Consider the following 18,043-nt stretch of genomic DNA (forward strand, 5'->3'; position numbering starts at 1 on the left):
AGCATTCAAGGCAGGCTCTCACCATAAATTCACACAATGATCTGGCCTCCACAACCTCTTGCAGCAACAATCCCACTGATTCACCATCCTCTGGCTGACGAAATTCCTCTGAATCGCTGCCCTGAAGTTGCGGACTCTTGTCCTCGACTCTTCCACCATGGGAAACAACTTTTCTACATGGACAAGGATGTTCTCAGAATTGATGTCAAGCTGGCAGGATAGGATGGACATGGAGGCTCCAGGATAAGTCTTCGGAGATGTTGACACCAGGGATTTGGAGATCTTAACACTCTCCATTGTTGAGCCCGCCAATGAGGGCTGGATTGTGTTCTTGATTCACTTTCCTAATGTTCACAATCAGCTTCTAAGTTTGGCTAACTGGAAGGCAAGGTTACCGTTGTGACACCACTGATTCCAGGAGCAAGCACTCACATGCACAGAATTAAAACCTGCTCATCCACCTGTTGGTCTGATGAATGATGGGGGTTTCCAGACACAACTTTTCTGAGGGAACCGGTTCCCGCGTGCTAGTTATCCAATCAGATACGGGTTCAATCTAAATGACAGGCACCCTCAACCAATCCGCGCTTAGGATCAATCTTCCCCAGGTATTTAAGGCCGATTGGCCAGTGTCCCGCATCGTCAGAATCTGAGGGAAAGCGGGGTGGAACGTCGGACGAGCGGCAGTCGGAGACCAGGAGCGCCGCCAGGTACCGTGGCTCTGTGACAGGTCCGGCGCTCCCTGCAGAACCCAGTGCGGCGGATCGATGATTCAGCTGCAGTTGCCAGCTCCATGATCGGTCGTCGACCGGACGGCACCGTGTCCGTCGTAGACATCCACCAGCCCTCCTCGCCTCTCAGCCCCGCAACGGCTCTTTCCAGAGCCCCTGGACGAGCTGTGCCTTGTGTCGTGTGTTTGCTTGATCATTATTTTTTTGGGGGGGGGGGGGGCAACGTGACTGGGGCTCTGCGCGTTCGCGATCCAGCGTGCCGAGGGTGAGCATGTCCCATAGATCGTGCGCATTCGTGGTTACGATGGTAGTTTAAGTTGCGGGCGGGGGCGGGGGCGGGGGCAGCGCAGGTGACAGAGACGGACAACGGATCTGATCAACTTTATTCTCTTTGAGTCTTTTATGTTCTTTAGACTTTCATGTTTGGAATCCCAATGAATCCATGGAATTCACTGCCCAGTGAAGCAGTGGATGCCATCTCAGTAAATATATTTAAGACAAGGTAGGATAGATTTTTGCATAGTAGGGGAAAAGGCTCTTTTAAGAGCCGCATGAAAGAGCTATAATCGCTATATTTGGTGGGGGGAGGGGGGTCAAAGAGCCATGTTATACCACTCGCAGCTCTACATTTTTTAAGTAGCCTCCCAAGTAACTCAGACATAAGAAGGGCTATATTTTGTAAGGTGTTTAAGGAGTTTGGTGTGTCACAGAAGACTCGAAAACTTCTATAGGTGAACCATGGAGACCTTCCTCACTGGTTGTATTGATGAAGTTCAGATTCAAAAAATTGCAAGTATTTGTTAACTATTAATGAGTTTGTATAAGCTTGTGTTGGACTAACGTAGCTCCAGAATGCTTTAAAGAAAATGATGTAAGAAATAGCTAATTGAAAATGGGGAAAATAACTCCTTTTAAGGGAAGTAGCTCAAACCTGCCTCCTAAATTCTGTCAATTCCTTATTGTAACATCTGCTGATAGATAACGCTGCTGAGATGAAGTCCCACACCTGCTGAAGAAGGCTGTCTCAGCAAATGAAATAAATATGGATAACTATAATTGCACTGAATTGTATACAAGTCCCTTTTGTATTGCCCACAATGAGTGGGCACTCAGAGCAAAACAGTATCAGGAGAATACTGCTGGGTTCTGCCACTCCCATCCCGGCTGAAAGTAATAACTGGTGTTCTCTTTAACTAACTTGTGAATTGGGTTTGAATCCTGTGCAGTCCGTAAGTATCTTGTATATTCTCCCCGTGTCTGCATGGGTTTTCCTGTGGGGCTCCAGCTTCCTACTGCCCTTTGAAACATTCCGGGGGGGGGGGGGATATAGGTTAATTGGGCAGTACGGGTTCATAGGTTGAAAGGGCCTGTATGTCTAAAGAAAAAGAACAGAAAGCATGCTACACGTTCACAAGTTATGGGGTTAAAACCAACAACATGAGATACACCACACAATTTACAATTACATATTAAATTTAAAAAATCTATTGGATCTGGCCAAGCCCAAAACAAATATTCTACTCAAAGTTCAAATTTATTGTCAAAGTACATACGTAACATCACGTAAAGCCCTGAGTTTCATTTTCCTGCAGGCTAGGCAGAATTTCCACTTATCGGTAATGCCATACTCAACCTTTTTTCAAAAAACTATGTGCCCCTTAGGACTCTGCTCAATGTTTATAGATCCCCTTCCTTGTGAGCTCAGCCAAGTTTGAGATTCTTCGGTACTTCTCTCCTACCAAAGACATAACAAACAAAAACATTTATGTGATGAGGTGAAAAAAAAACCAAGACTTTTACTTGACAGTGCAGTGACCGCCTGTTGAGATGAAAACTGCACTCAAGAAATAGATGCATAAAACAGAAATGTAAACAAACTGCAAATACAGAAAAAATGTTCAGTAATAAACAATTTCAAAGTTAGAGTTCTTAAATGAGTCTCTTGGCTTTTTCACACTGCCATTTAAAATGGGGACTCCTAGAAAATTTTCCCAGGAACTCTCCTGTGAACTGGCATGTGAAAATAATGGCCTGAAAAAATGAGGTAGGGCCACATATCTGGGTAATTGCTCTTCTCCTGGAGGTCAGAATTGGCAAATGGCCAAGCAGGTGAAACGTGTGCTGTCATCCTTTCAGCATTTAAGCTTGTCAACCTCAATTTGCCTAATAAATAAGTTCATTCTGCTATTTTCCTCTTGCATTTCTAAAGACTATATTCAAATTCAAAAATGTAATCATTCACAATATAGTTTCCAAACCATAAAGGTTCAACTCTGCTGACCCTTGCTACCTTAAATTATAAAGTTCTGACTTAAGCAGCAATAGTTTTTGTTCTTAAAATTTTAAAGTATTTTGGTCACCTGGTCACATTTACCCGATATTTAAGAATGCGTCTGTTTAAGAAGCAGTTCATCATCATTCAGTTTGCTGTCCTTCCAGAAAAGCTTAATCAGTAGGTTGGGTTGCACCAGAGCTTTCAGACCATCAGTGTCTATTTTCTATTTAAATACCTGTGTATGCTTTTCTTGGTCTTACCAAATTGTTAATTGTTCTCTATGTATGTATATATGTGTGTGTGTGTGTATGATATAAATAAATATAGATACATATACACACACACAGATATATATATAGTAGCGAGTGGTGCAATGAACAAAGCACAACAGAAGTTGTCTGTGAGCTGAACCAATAGAACTATTTAATGGAATTGTGGCGGCTCACCACAAGGCAGGCAAACCAGCCCCTCTTGTAAGCCACACGGCGGGGCAGCTGGCCAAAATGGCACCATCAGGGGTTTCCCTTCCTTCCACCACGGGGCTCAGAAACCCACGCTGGGGGACCACGTGACGCCCAGGTGATGTCAGCGCCCTCCAGCGCGTTTCTCAGCCAGGTCCGGGCTGGGAGTATAAATGCAACCCAGCAGCCTGCAATAAACTAGTCTGCTCACTGAGCTCAACCCATCTAGTTGTGTGTGTTATTGCAGGAGCAGTGTAGCCACTGCTACAATTGGTGACCCCGACTGGTTCAAGCATCTTTGAATCCATCATGAGCGAGCCTGGGAACAGCGCTATAGTCATAAAACTGCCTGAATTCTGGGTTCATGCAGTTCCTGGGCCATACCATCACGGCCGAAGGAGCCACGCCCGCCGCTGCAAAGGTTGCTGCCATCAGGGAGTTCCCATGCCTGGACAGCCTCAAGGGGCTGCAGGAGTTTGCGGGTATGGTCAACTTTTATAACTGCTTCATCCCGGGAGCTGCGTGTATCATGCAGCCACTGTTTGCTCTCATCAGAGCTAAGCGAAACAAGTATAGTGCCTTCGACCGCGAGTTACTGGGCATGTACCTGGCAGTGCGGCATTTCCACTATTTTTTGGAGGGGAGGACTTTTACCATTTTCACAGACCACAAACCCCTCACCCAGGCACTTGTGATGTCAAAAGATCCCTGGTTGGTCCACCAGCAGCGTCACCTCTCCTTCGTGTCGGAGTTTACCACTGACATTTGTCACAAGGTGGGGAAGGACAATGTGGTTGCGGATGCACTCTCACAACTTTGACCAGCTCACCTGGAACCAGGAAGCTGATGAGGAGATGAGGGCCTTCAAGACCGCCATCATGGCCTGCGGTTCCGAGACCTCCCGACTCAGAGCGGCAAAGGAACCATCCTGTGTGATATCTCCTTGGGCACCCTGCAGCCAGTGGTTCCCCAGCAGTGGCGCAGGCAGGTCTTCCATCAGATCCATGACCTTTCACATCCATCCATCAGGTCCACGGTCCGGTTGATGGCAGAACGGTTCATATATCATGGGCTGTGGAACCAGATCGTGGGCTGGGCCAGAATATGCACCCATTGCCAGATGTCCAAGGTGCACAGGCACACCAGGGTGCCTGTACAGGAGTTCGAGCACACCTCACAATCCCCAGCAGTCACCGCACAAACTACTTCCTCACCTCAGGGCACACTTGGACCCCTTTGAACCACCACCGCCACCCAGGCATGGCACCTGCTCATCTCATGTTCCCAGCGAATTGCTTTCCACAGAGTATGTTTACGTTCGGTGGGTCACGACCATGGCACCTCTGCAGCGACTGTATGAGGGGCCGTACAGGGTTGTACAGCATTCTGGCTCAATGTTCTCGCTTGACATGGGTGGCAGGTGTGAGCTGTTTTCCATGGACAGGCTGAAGCCAGTGCACCTCAATCCCACAGAGCCTGTGGTCATTGCCCAGCCCAAGAAGTGAAGCCGCCTAGCAAAAAAGGACATTGGTACCAGTTCTGGGGGTGGGGGTGGGGGGCCGTGTGGCGGCTCACCACAAGGCAGACAAACCGACCCCGCTTGTAAGCCACACGGCGGGGCAGCCGGCCAAAATGGTGCCGTCGGAGGTTTCCCTTCCTTCCAGCACGGGGCTCAGAAACCCACACTGTAGGAACCACATGATGCCCAGGTGACGTCAGTGCCCTCTGTAATGGAGGATTTAGACTAGCTTATGCAAGAAGGGATGCAGTTGCATCAAAAGACATAATCTAAATTCCACCATGAGGCCCAGGATGCATATTTAGTAGACACATCTAAATTCCACCATGGGTCCCAGGATGCAGTTGAATAGGAAGACTTATCTAAATTTTACACTATAGGGCCCAGGGATGCATATGAAACAGTAGACATTATCCAACTTCAACCATGAGGCCAAGAGATGCAGTTGTCTTTTGTTGGTCGCAGACAGTCAGGAGACCTTGAAGATGATTAAATCATTTTGTTCAAAGAGATAAGATCTGAAGTAAACTACTTTTGGGTAATATAAGCCATGGTCCCACTGCTGAAGTTTGATACTCTCCAAGAGGTGGCAACATCTCTCAGCAAGAAGAACTTCAAGAATCCAGCTAATGTCCCGGTCGAGGGAGGTGGAGAAGCTGCTACCGGCGCCCCGACAACCTACTACAAGTGTGCAGTTGTTGCCTCGCTTCGGCAGTTGGGACCAGTCCAGGCTTGCATATTGTAGTGTGAATTCAGCTTTAAATTTAGTAATAAAGACTTGTATAAACTGAATTATTCTCGGTGTGCGTGTGTCTATTTTCTTTCAGTAGCTCAAACACTGTGACCAATCTAAAACGAACAAAATGAGAGGTATAAGTTTACCCAAGACACCCTCCAGTACGGTTTTCAACCAGATCCGGGCTGGGAGTATAAGTGCAGCCCAGCAGCCTGCAATAAACCAGTCAGCTCATTGAGCTCAACCCATCTGATCGTGTGTGTTATTGTAGGAGCAATGTAGCCACCGCTACAGAATCTTCACAGGAGTTTCAATAATTCCGGTTGGTGTGCTGTTACAATCACCCAAGCTCTGAAGTCGAGCACCTCCCAGAGTTCTTTGTGGCCCCCGGCCACCAGGAACTCCTGATCCTGTGAGGGCCTACAAATACACACCATCTTCCAACTTTCGGTAGACTTTCTCTAGGGCATAATGTGTCACTCACTACATTATTGCTGGGAACGGGATCCCCCTAAATTACTGGGAATTTGGATCATGGTGTGAAAGGCCCAGGAGGTTTTACCTTCCCAGGAATTTCACTCAGGTCCAAGTAGGGTCACCACTTACCCATGGTGTGAAAAGGCCTTCTGAGTTTGTTGCTAAAGAGTCTGATAGCGGAGGCTTTCCATCTGTTCCTGAACCTGGTGGTGCAAGTCTTGAGGTACTTACACCTCTTTCCTGATGGTGGCAGCGAGTGAAATTCACACCCCATGTTTCTGTCAAAACCCTACTTCAGAATTCAGGGCCTACTGTTGTTGAGAGGTTCCCTACTCACCCTACCCCCATATAAATTGTTCATAATTTAAAAAAAATATATTAAATAATTTTTTGGGGGCAGTGCCGCGGTTCGCTCAGCACCTTTACAGCGCCAGCGATCAGGACCGGGATTCGAACCCTGCACTGTCTGCAAGGAATTTGTACATTCTCCATGTGCCAGTGTGTGTTTCCCCAGGGACTTCGATTTCCTCCCACTGTCAAAAATGTACCAAGGTTTTTAGGTTAATGGAGTGTAATTGGGCTCATGGGCTGTTACCGTGATGTATGTCAAAATTTAAAAAATAAAAACATAGAATAGGGAAAACAAGAGTTTTTTTCTTAAAAATCAGCTCATTTACCTTTTGTGTACTTTGTATACAATGTTGTATTGGCCCATATTTGTTGAAATTTCAGAGAATGAGGGGGGATCTCATTCAAACATTTTGAATGTTGAAAGGTGTCGACAGAGTAGATGTAGAAAGGTTGTTTCCCACTGTGGCAGAGTCCAGGACAAGAGGGCACAACTTCACCATTCAAGGGTGTCCGCTGAGAATAGAGATATGGGGGAATTTTTTCAGCCAAGGGGTGGTGAATCTGTGGAATTTGTTGCCACGGGTGGTTGTGGTCATTGGGTATATTTAAGGCAGAGATTGATAAGTTCTTGATTAGTCAGGTTATGGGGAGAAGGCCGGGTAGTGGGGCTGAGTGGGGAATGAAACAGGCTGAATGGGCTGAAACCCTAATTCTGCTCTCGTGTCTCATTGTTGCATTCTTAGCATCCATCATCATCTTTCTACATTTTTAACCTCAATGAGTTGCCAATTCCACAGCCTGTTTCGCAAAACTCAACTCCAAAGTTTCGAGTGGCATCAAAATCTCAATCAAGCCACAGTTCCAATCCGAATTGCGGCTGCAGAGGGCTGGAAGATGGGTTTTTCTGATGGATTGCAGCGTGGAAATTGGCCATTGGCTCGTTCGGTTTTGGTGGCTTCACCCAATCACAGGGGCAAAGGCACAAATTATGTCACCAGCACCCAATTGCATTCTCGACCTTCCTCGATGCTTTATCAGCGTAAGACGGTGGGTGCTGGTTATACAAGTGGGGAGACGGTGCAATATTGAGTTGTCTCTAATCGGCAGCAAATAAAATGCCTGAAGAGAAGTGGTTGTCGAAGAAGGGCGCCAAGAAAACTCTAAACAAAGCGCCAGCCAAGGGTACCAAAAAGCCCAGGAGGCTAAGGAAGGAGAGTTAATTCATCTACATCTATAAGGTTCACCCCGATCCAAGACCATGAGCATCATGAACTCGTTTGTCAACGACATGTTCGAGCGCATCGCGTCTGGCTCATTCCAACAAGAGATTGACCATCAGTTCCCGGGAGATCCAGACCGCTGTGCGCCTGCTGCTGCCCGGGGAGTTGGCCAAGCACGCCGCGTCCGAAGGGACAAAGGGGGGGGTGACCAAGTACACCAGCTCCAAGTGAAGCTCCAGAGCTATGCCCGCGTTGATGTACGTATATTTTTGGTGTCAGATGGAGGTGCTCACTGAAACATCCAGCTCGCAGTTTTCCTGTGTTGTCTTCCAACCCTGCTGTCCACCGAGAAAAAGCGGACTCATTGGTCCGTAAAACTGGACTGTTGGTATCCAATAAAGCGGACAATGTCTCCAATTCCTGTTCATGCACTTTCTCTTTGAAGTTTACTTCAATGAAAAGTAACAGCGTCTAAATAGGTTGACAAATTTTAGTTGCACCAAGTGAGAAAGGGACGCTTTAGCCCATTGCGTGAACACCGACCTTCAATCAACCATCTTCTTGGAGAAAACCACCGCAGCTGAACTACATACACAATGCTGGAGAAACTCAGCAGGTCATCAAGTCCGAAACGTTGGTTATGTATCCTTATCTTTGCTGTATGAAGGACACTGATCTGCTGAGTTTCTCCAGCACGATGTCTTTATGTTAACCATGTTCATGAATTTCATTTATTATATTGTACTGCTCAGTCGCTTTCTCCCACTTTATACCTATGGGGGGGGGGGGGGGCTGTGAGGGTACGCTCGTGCCTTCACCCGCCAGCACATATTTGGCATGTGATAGGAACTGGCGATGGCAGGGAGAAGGTGCAAGTGTTCAATTGCATCACTCACGGGATGTAGATGCCTCGGACAACGCCGCCATTCGTTCATCCAAGCGGCCCACTCAGTAAAACAGTTCCCATCCTTGCTCCCTGTGTTTGAACACTCTCCAGCCCCCGTTAACACGCAAAGAGCATTGGAATATTATTCTTTTATATTTACGGGTGTGTTTGAAGAATGAACAAATAGGCCACAGAAACACAACACAAAATCATTCGTGTGAATCAGAGAGAGGAAATCATTGAACAATATAACACTTACTTTATGAAATGATTTCTTCAGAGTTAAACGTGTCAACACCCAATAGAAAGACTGCAGGAGAAAGGGGTTATGGAAATCAGATTTCAAAAAAATTTTGAATTTGATACCATTGAGTAAATAAAGAAATTAGTACTCTTATGGGGTGGGGAAACTGAGCACTGGACACAGCCCAGGACATTACTGGTAAAACCCTCCCGTCAAGAACATCGACAGGGAACGCTGCCATCGGAGAGCAGCAGCAATGATTAAGGATCCACACCACCCAGCACAAGCTCAATCGTAGAAATGGAAGTAGAGGACTTAAAAGAGAAATTAGAAGAATCTAATAAAAAAGTTAGAGACACAAGAGCTGTTAGCTCAGAAGATAGATATAATGGAAAATTATAATAGAAGAAATAATATAAAGATAGTGGGCCTTAAGGAAGATGAAAAAGGCAAGAATATGAGAGAATTTATAAAAGATTGGATCCCCAGGGTCCTAGGAAGACCAGAATTACAGGAAGAAATGGAATTAGAAAGGGCACATAGAACAGTAGCCCCGAAACCACAGCCACAGCAAAAACCAAGATCCATTTTAGTAAAATTCTTAAGATATACAACAAGAGAAAATATATTGGTGAAAGCAATGAAGAAAATAAGAGAAGAGAAAAAGCCACTGGAATACAAAGGTCAAAAATTTTTTTTCTATCCAGACATAAGTTTTGAACTCCTGAAGAAGAGGAAGGAGTTCAATACAGCAAAAACGATCCTATGGAAAAAAGGATATAAATTTATGTTAAAGTACCCAGCGGTACTTAAAATAGTTATTCCAGGGCAACAAAACAGACTATTCTCGGATCCGGAGGAAGCACGAAAATTTGCAGAACAACTACAAAACAAGCAGAGAGATGAAGACATGTAATGAGAGTAAAAATGACCATGAACTATATGTATGTGTGTATATGGGTGTGTTTTTATTTATATATATATATATATATGTATAGATGTGTGTGTATGTATAGATGTGTGTGTATGTATAGATGTGTGTGTATGTATAGATGTGTGTGTATGTATAGATGTGTGTGTATGTATAGATGTGTGTGTATGTATAGATGTGTGTGTATGTATAGATGTGTGTATCTGTATTTAGAGGAAAATATATAGCGTATAGATAAGAACTACAGGGGAATCACGCTGCTCTCCATTGCAGGCAAAATCTTCGCTAGGATTCTCCTAAATAGAATAATACCTAGTGTCGCCGAGAATATTCTCCCAGAATCACAGTGCGGCTTTCGCGCAAACAGAGGAACTACTAACATGGTCTTTGCCCTCAGACAGCTCCAAGAAAAGTGCAGAGAACAAAACAAAGGACTCTACATCACCTTTGTTGACCTCACCAAAGCCTTCGACACTGTGAGCAGGAAAGGGCTTTGGCAAATACTAGAGCGCATCGGATGCCCCCCAAAGTTCCTCAACATGGTTATCCAACTGCATGAAAACCAACAAGGTCGGGTCAGATACAGCAATGAGCTCTCTGAACCCTTCTCCATTAACAATGGCATGAAGCAAGGATGTGTTCTCGCACCAACCCTCTTTTCAATCTTCTTCAGCATGATGCTGAACCAAGCCATGAAAGAACTCAACAATGAAGACGCTGTTTACATCCGGTACTGCACGGATGGCAGTCTCTTCAATCTGAGGTGCCTGCAAGCTCACACCAAGACACAAGAGAAACTTGTCCGTGAACTACTCTTTGCAGACGATGCTGCTTTAGTTGCCCATTCAGAGCCAGCTCTTAAGCGCTTGACGTCCTGTTTTGAGGAAACTGCCAAAATGTTTGGCCTGGAAGTCAGCCTGAAGAAAACGGAGGTCCTCCATCAGCCAGCTCCCCCCCATGACAACCAGCCCCCCCACATCTCCATCGGGCACACAAAACTCAAAACGGTCAACCAGTTTACCTATCTCGGCTGCACCATTTCATCAGATGCAAGGATTGACAACGAGATAGACCACAGACTCACCAAGGCAAATAGCGCCTTTGGAAGACTACACAAAAGGGTCTGGAAAAACAACCAACTGAAAAACCTCACAATGATAACCGTATACAGAGTCGTTGTCATACCCACACTCCTGTTCGGCTCCGAATCATGGGTCCTACGGCTCCTAGAACGCTTCCACCAGCGTTGTCTCCACTCCATCCTCAACATTCATTGGAGCGCCTTCATCCCTAACATCGAAGTACTCAAGATGGCAGAGGCCGACAGCATCGAGTCCACGTTGCTGAAGATCCAGCTGCGTTGGGTGGGTCACGTCTCCAGAATGGTGAACCATCGCCTTCCCAAGATCGTGTTATATGGCGAGCTCTCCACTGGCCACCGTGACAGAGGTGCACCAAAGAGGTACAAGGACTGCCTAAAGAAATCTCTTGGTGCCTGCCACATTGACCACCGCCAGTGCATCTTGGCGCCTCACAGTTCGGCGAGCAGCAACCTCCTTTGAAGAAGACCGCAGAGCCCACCTCACTGACAAAAGACAAAGGAGGAAAAACCCAACACCCAACCAACCAATTTTCTGCTGCAACCGTGTCTGCCTGTCCCGCATCGGACTTGTCAGCCACAAACGAGCCTGCAGCTGACGTGGACATTTACCCCCTCTATAAATCTTCGTCCTCGAAGCCAAGCCAAAGAAAAGAAGAATAAGAGAATGAAAGGGAACAGAGGAAGTAAGGAGGGAATTAAAAGAGTGACCTTTGTTATATATGAAAATTGAAATCTTTTCCGGGGGGGGGGCTGGGTGGGGAGGAGTTACGGTCACTGCAAAATCAGTTGACGCTTGCGAGTGATTCACAAATCCAAATGGAGAGGGGAGATGTGGTTGCCCAACAAGGGGTAAAGGGCAACTCAGGAGGGGGAGGGGAGAATGGGGTTAAAGAAATTTTAGATAGGAGAATAAGGGAAATGTTTGATGTTTTAGAAATGTTGTCTTATAAAGTGTTCAAAACAAGAAAGCAGAAATGGATAAGAAGGAAAAGCGATGATGAGGAAACGGAAAGGGAAGATAAACAAAGTATGAAATGGCTACGTTGAACTATATGACTTTAAATATTAACGGAATACATAACCAAATCAAAAGGAAGAAACTGCGAAATTTACTGAAAAAAGAAAAAAATTGATATAGCATTCATGCAAGAAACATTTAACTGAAATGGAGCATAAGAAATTAAAGAGAGATTGGGTAGGACATGTAACTGCAGCGTCATATAATTCAAAAGCTAGAGGAGTAGCTATATTAATCAGTAAAAATGTACCAATTAAAATAGAAGAGGAAATAATAGATCCAGCAGGGAAATATGTAATGATAAAATGTCAGATATATTCGGAGTTTTGGAATTTACTCAATGTATATTCACCTAACGAAGAAGATCAAAAATTTATGCAAGATATTTTTTTGAAGATAGCAGACACGCAAGGGAACATACTAATAGGATGGGATTTCAACCTTAATTTGGATTCAAATATGGATAAAACTGGGAAAAAAATTAACAGAAAGAACAAAGTTACCAAATTTATAATTAAATCGATGCAAGAAATGCAACTTTTGGATATATGGAGGAAACAACACCCAAAGGTAAAGGAATATTCATATTATTCGGGTAGACATAAAACATACTCAAGAATAGACCTATTCCTGTTATCAGCTCGTATGCAAGACAGAGTAAGAAAAACAGAATATAAAGCTAGAATATTATCGGACCATTCACCCTTGATATTGACAATAGAGTTAGAGGACATCCCTCCAAGAATGTATAGATGGAGATTAAACTCCATGCTACTTAAAAGGCAGGATTTTAGAGAATTCATTGAAAGAAAAATTAAAATGTACTTTGAAATAAATACAGAATTAGTGAAAGATAAGTTTATACTATGGGACACAATGAAAGTGTTCATCAGAGGGCAAATAATAAGTTATGTAACCAAGATTAAGAAGGACTACAATCAGGAAACAGAGCAGTTGGAAAGGGAAATAGTAAATATAGAAAAAGAATTAGCAATGAAGGAAGACACAACTAAAAGAAGAGAATTGGCAGATTAAAAAAATAAAATATGAAACACTTCAAACATATAAGGTGGAGAAGAACATAATGAAGACAAAACAGAAATATTATGAACTAGGAGAAAAAACACACAAAATTCTAGCATGGCAGCTTAAGACAGAACAAACTACGAGAATAGTATTGGCATCAAGAAAAAGAGACAAACAAATCACATATAATCCAACGGAGATTAATGAAAACTTCAGAGAATTCTACGAACAATTATACCAAACTGAAAACGAAGGGAAAGAAGACAAAATAGATGAATTTTTAACTAAAATTGAACTACCAAAATTACAAATAGAGGAACAAAATAAATTAACAGAACCATTTGAAATACTAGAAATACAAGAGATAATAAAAAAAAACTACCAAATAATAAAACACCAGGAGAGGATGGATTCCCAATAGAATTCTATAAAACATTTAAAGATTTATTAATTCCTCCCCTCCTGGAATTAATCAACCAGATTGACAAAACACAAAGTTTACCAGATTCATGCAAAACAGAATAATTACAGTAATACCAAAGACAGGGAAAGATCCACTCGCACCAGCGTGATATAGACCAATATCTTTACTTAACGCAGATTATAAGATAATAGCTAAACTATTAGCAAACAGATTAGCCGACTATGTACCTAAAATAGTAAATCTAGACCAAACTGGATTTATTAAAAAAAAGACGAACAACAGACAATATTTGTAAATTTATTAACAATTCATGGAGTAGAAGGGAATAAAGCTCCAACAGTAGCAGTTGCTTTAGACGCAGAGAAGGCCTTTGACAGAGTAGAATGGAATTATTTATTGAAAGTATTACAAAAATTCAGTTTACCAAAGAAGTATATTAATTGTATTAAAGCATTACATAAGGGGCCATTGGCGAAAGTGACAGTAAATGGATATATATCAAAGCAATTTAACTTAAGCAGATCCACAAGGCAGGGATGCCCACTATCACCCTTATTGTTCGCGTTAGCTATAGAACCACTAGCAGAATTGATAAGAACAGAAAATAAAATAAAAGGGATAAAAATAAAAGACAAGGAATATAAAATCAGTTTATTTGCAGATGACATTATAGTATACTTAGCAGAACCAGAAATATCAATAAAAGAATTACATAAGAAATTGAAGGAATATGGAGAAGTTTCGGGTTACAAGATTAACGCAAATAAAAGTGAAGCAATGTCAATGAATAATGCGGATTTCTCAAAATTTAAGAAGGAATCACCATTCAGATGGCAAATGCAAGCAATAAGATACCTAGGTGTACAAATAAATAAAAACCTCGGCCATCTATATAAACTCAATTATTATCCACTAATGAAAAAAATTACAGGACGATTTAGAGCATTGGAAAGATTTACCACTAACACTAATAGGAAGGATAAACTGTATTAAAATGAACATTTTCCCAAGGATACAATACCTATTTCAGGCATTGCCAATACACTTGACAGAAAAATTCTTCAAGGATTAAAGAAAATAATAAGGAAATTTTTATGGAAAGGGGGAAACCGAGGACAGCACTAGATAAATTAACAGAATGGTATAAACAAGGAGGCTTACAACTGCCAAACTTTAAAAATTATTATAGAGCCGCACAATTAAGATACCTATCAGATTTTTATCAAACAAGGGAAAAGCCAGATTGGACTAGATTAGAACTAGATAAAATAGGGGAGAAGATACCTGAACATATTATATAAATGGGATGAAAAATTGGTACAATGTAGGAATTCTCCAGTATTACATCATCTGCTCAATATTTGGAAGAAGATTCAAGTAGAAAGGAATAAAACAAATTACCAATTACCAAAACTAATACTGACGCAAAATCAGTTAATCCCTTTTACAATAGATGACCTTTCCTTTAGAGAATGGGAGAAAAAAAGATCAAATAGAAAATTGTTTTTCAGGAAAAAAATTACTATCCTTTGAACAAAAGGAGGATAAATATAACTCAAGATACAGTGTTGGCATACTACCAACTGAAATCCTACTTGAAGGACAAATTGGGAAGCAGTCTGAGGTTACCAAAGAGAAGTAATTTGAATATGTGATTACAGATACAATGATAATCAAAAAATTTATAACAAATATGTATATTAAACTGCAAGAAAAGGAGAATGAGGAAACAAATGGTAAAACTAAACAAAAATGGGAACAAGATTTAAACATAAAGATAAAGGAAACATGGGAGAAGTTATGCTCTGGAACTATGAGAAATACAATAAACACGAGGTTACGTATGATACAATATAACTGGATACACAGGCTATACATTACACCTCAAAAGTTAAATAAATGGGACCCAACAGTATCTGACAGATGTTTTCGTTTTAAAAAAGAAATGGGAACAACAATTCATGCAATCTGGACATGTGAGAAAGTGGAAAAATTTTGGGAAGATCTAAATCAGATATTAAATAAAATTACAGAAAACAATATACCAAAAAACCCAGAGATCTTCCTCCTAAGTAACAGAAAAAACAAAGAATTTGGACTTGATTTGGATGGTGCACAAAAAAGATTTGTTATGATAGCTCTAGCCGTAGCAAAAAAATGTATTATGTCAACCTGGAAATTAGAAGATAGCTTGAGAATACAACAATGGTATATAGAAATGAATAAATGTATTCCATTAGAAAAAATAACATATAATTTAAGAAATAATATTGAAATATTTGAACAAATATGGGAGCCATACATGAAACACAATAGAGAAAACCTACCGGGGACATCTACCACCTAAAATAACGGAAGGAGAAGGAAATGAAAAGAATTGACTCAGTGGAATTTCTTGTTTATTTTTATTGAGTGACAACATTGTTTGACTGGTTTAATGTATCTTAGATTCTGTACTTTAAATGAATGGGGGGGAAGGTAGGGAGGGTGGGATGGGAGGAGGGTGGAAGAAAACAACACTGTATATATCTGAAAAGGAAAATGTATGTATCTTGGTCAATGTGGTTTATGGTTTGAAAAATAAAAAAAATTTAAAAAAAAACCACTAGCCCATAGTGAACACCACCTGCAATACAGACGAGGGCAATTCATCAAGGTTTCTTTGGCAGTCCTGACCAATCTCATGATCTATGCTACAACTTTCAAAAGAGTCACCGAAAATTTGACAAAGAAAGGCATTCCATCCACTATATCTGTGCCAGTTGATAGCCATCTGATCCAATCCTCTCTCCAGCAGTTGGTTCATAGCCCTGCAACTTCCTGCTCCCTCAAGTGCATAACCAATTTTGAAGTGCAGTGAGGGTATTCTAGCATTGTCACCCTTACAGACAGTGAGTTCCAGACCCTTGATGACCTCTGGATGAAAAAAAATATTTTCCTCTTTACACTGATCTAGATTCATGGTTCTTGACCTCTCTTTAAGGAAAACTCAATTTTCTAAGGCCCTCAATGAAGTCTCCACTAAGTGAGCTCTGTTCCACAGCCGCAAACATACTGGCAGTGACAGAATGCCACGTGGGCATTAAACAGTCACATTTAGACTATCCTTACATACTTCATTATCTTTCTCTCGGTCCTGATATTTTATGTCCCAACTAATAAAGGAAATCTTTCCATATTTGAACCGCCTTACTGAACTGGCTTGTTCCTTTTAATGATTCTTGTGTCCACCAACTCCTTCTGAACCTTCACACTTTCCAATATCCCCTTTGCAATGCACATTTCCTTGCCTGATTACAATTCCCAAAAACAAAACCTCACAGCCTTCACCTCAAAAATTAATTTGTCACTGATGAGTAAAACCTTTTCTCATCAACCACATGACTAATTTTTAATCAAGATGCAAATGAAATGTCACAAAAAAAATCCCCCAATTGTAAACCAGAAAAGACTCAATCCACAAAATTGAAAGAATAGCAACTGTCAATAACAGCCAGCATCATGAATTCACCAGGTCTTATAGATTTGATTTCATAGTTGACTGAGGAGTCTGCTACAATGTCGACATTGCTACAATAGAATCATAACATTCATTATCAGAATGAAGGAAAATCACAACATAAATTAACATTTGCTCCAAAACAAACACTCTGATTAAAGTACAATCTTGAAAATGCACACTGAAAGTTTAATTTATAATTGAGCAATACAATATCAGTAGTCAGAAATACCAAGTATCACAAATCTTCCTATACTGTACACGGAATAGAAGATAACAGTATTGATCTCAGTAGTGTATAAAGGTAAAGTTTATGTGGCATATCACTAAAAGATACAATATAACCTCCATCATGTACACTGCAGTTCCAACCAAATATTGATACAACCTGCACACTTGAGATAGAAGTATTACAATGAAGCATTAATCAAAAGCATATTCCACATCAGTTTAAAAGATTATAGTATCAACTGTAATAATGATTACAGCAAGATCAAATTGACAGAATTCAGTTTTAAAGCTTTGAAATACTAAAGTCTGCAGATGCTGCGATTGCAGAAAATGCTGGAGAAACTCAGCCGGCCTTGCAGCATCCTTCCTTGAAGAAGGGCTCAGGCCTGAAACGTCAACAATATATCTTTATCTCCTATAGATGCGGTGAGACCAGCTGAGTTCCTTGGCATTTCTATGTATTTTTAAATACATGTCAGAGTCCCTAGTTACAATTTTTACAGGGCACACACATTAAATCATTAATCCAAAACCACTGAACAGTGACAGATTAAAAGGTCAGTCTTATTCTGTGCCTGTAGATTGCAAAAATATTTAGACAGGTTAACAACTTGTTGAATACTAGTTAACTTGCTTGTACAATATTGAAGTGGGAAGTTCAACTCAATACAGCGTGAGAATATATAATTTTCAACAGCTGCTCAGAAACACAAAATAAACAGAACTAAAGTCAAATATATTATCTGGAAATCTACAGTCCATTGGTCTATGGTATAGCTTATGTTCCACAGTCTCTTCACATCAGACTTATGTCCAATCTAAAACATGCACAGGTCATTCGTTGAAATATACGATTTAACTTCACAGCACTGTTCTGAAGGTACACTTCAATCCGAAGCGGCAAAGAAATTA

This window comes from Narcine bancroftii, chromosome 2, assembly GCF_036971445.1.
Source record: "Narcine bancroftii isolate sNarBan1 chromosome 2, sNarBan1.hap1, whole genome shotgun sequence".
NCBI lineage: Eukaryota > Metazoa > Chordata > Chondrichthyes > Torpediniformes > Narcinidae > Narcine > Narcine bancroftii.